The sequence below is a fragment of the Dendrobium catenatum genome, unplaced genomic scaffold, assembly GCF_001605985.2.
Source record: "Dendrobium catenatum unplaced genomic scaffold, ASM160598v2 fragScaff_scaffold_735, whole genome shotgun sequence".
Classification (NCBI taxonomy): domain Eukaryota; kingdom Viridiplantae; phylum Streptophyta; class Magnoliopsida; order Asparagales; family Orchidaceae; genus Dendrobium; species Dendrobium catenatum.
The window spans coordinates 60108-62061 of NW_021319197.1; positions in this window are offsets into that span (position 1 = coordinate 60108).

Consider the following 1954-nt stretch of genomic DNA (forward strand, 5'->3'; position numbering starts at 1 on the left):
CTCCCGCCGCGTGCCGCGTGCCGCTCGCGCTGCCGCCGTCGCGGTTCCGGGTGTCGGGTCAACCCGGCAACCCGCCGGGTCGGGTCCGGGTTCGGATTTTCGACCCGTTTCTCTACCTGGGTCGGGTTAGGGTTGACCCGTTTTCCACCCGGGTCAGTTCGGGTTCGACCCGAACCCGACCCGTGACCCGAAATTGACACCCCTGCCTCCAACATAAGTTGAAATTCAGAAGAGAAGGAGAAGAAGTGCAAGAGCTGCTACTACACAAAGAAGGATACTAAAACTTGATTGGGGATGCCACCTATTCATGATAATGGAAGACCTAAACCCTAAGATGGCTGAAGGAAGAAAGGAGAAAAAGAAGAGGCAATCTTCTCCTACCCCTAAAGGGCTATTTATATGTGAGAGGGGAGAAGGAGAATATTATGTGAGAATCAGAATATTCTCAAAGAATAAGAATATTTTAAAAGAAAATACTCTTTTAAAAAAAATTCTGATTTCTTTTTAAAATAATTATTTTTAACAACAACAAAAACAACAACAATAATAATAATAATAATAATAATAAATAAATAAAAATATATTGTTATATGTATATACTTTTACTAAAAAAAATACTGTTAAAAAAAGAAGTAGAGTTAACCGCAGCCGGTTATCATCTTCCTTCATCACATTATATTTTCTTATAGGCCCATGATCGATTTTTCTAACTGCGCTTCCCTCATTGTACATAATTTTTTTTTGAAAACATGATATTCCTGCCTACTGAAATTTTTGGCAATAAAATCGTTAAACATTCTATTTTTTTTTTAAAACAAAAAAACTAATATATTAGGAAAAACAACACGGTTACAACATCAAAGGGCAAAAAATAAAATGAAAAAGGCAAAATACAACAAAAAATGGGCTCAGTAATCGGCTGAGGCTCCCAGCATCCCAGAAGCCTCGCACGGACCATCCAATAAGGAGAAGATAGCAAACAAAAAAACTAATATATTAGGAAAAACAACACGGTTACAACATCAAAGGGCAAAAAATAAAATGAAAAGGCAAAATACAACAAAAAATGGGCTCAGTAATCCGCCGAGGCTCCCAGCATCCCAGAAGCCTCGCACGGACCATCCAATAAGGAGAAGATAGCGCCCAGAAACCAACCAACTCTACGATCAACACCAAAGGTTGCCACCAGCAAAACGACAAGGACACGAGCTCCAGCCACATTATAGCCCAAAAAATAGCGGACCACCACGGCGACAACATACCAGAAAACCAAACCCGAAAAGCAAAGGTAAAAATAACAGTATACAGTAAACAATTATCTTCTTCTCCAGCCCCTCGCACGAAATCTCCCACGAGAGGCACTAACTGGTCTATCACGAACCAGAGAATAGTCATTCCCAGGGTCAGAAACCCCACACAAATCCGGCGAGGTCAAACCAAAATCTGAACAGTCGGATTCAGATTCAAATTCAGACGATCCATTCAACCAATCCACGTGATTCCTAATATCAAAACCAGAATTTTCACCCAAACGATTAACCATAGTATGCGTATCCACCAAATTTATCGGGATCGGACATCAACAAAATTATTAGAGCACACCGAGTTTCCATTCAAATTCTCCACCAGCACACACTCAAGATAATTATCGCCAGTCACAGCAGGTAAACCGGAAACCTCAGCAGCAGATACGGAGCAGCCGATTCGACAATCCCAGCCACACCATGGCACTTTACTACATCAATAATAATATTAACAGCAGGCGAAATAAAAGGGGGCGAACCAACCCCAACCTCATTACCAGGTAAAACAGCATCCCCCAACCCGTCAAAATTAGCCAACGGAATTGGGGATTCCACAGCTCCAGGAGACGATTTAACAGTGGGTAATGCAATAGCCTCCACAGAATTAAGAGCACTATCACAATTCAAAGCTCCTAGTGCTAAAGGAACCA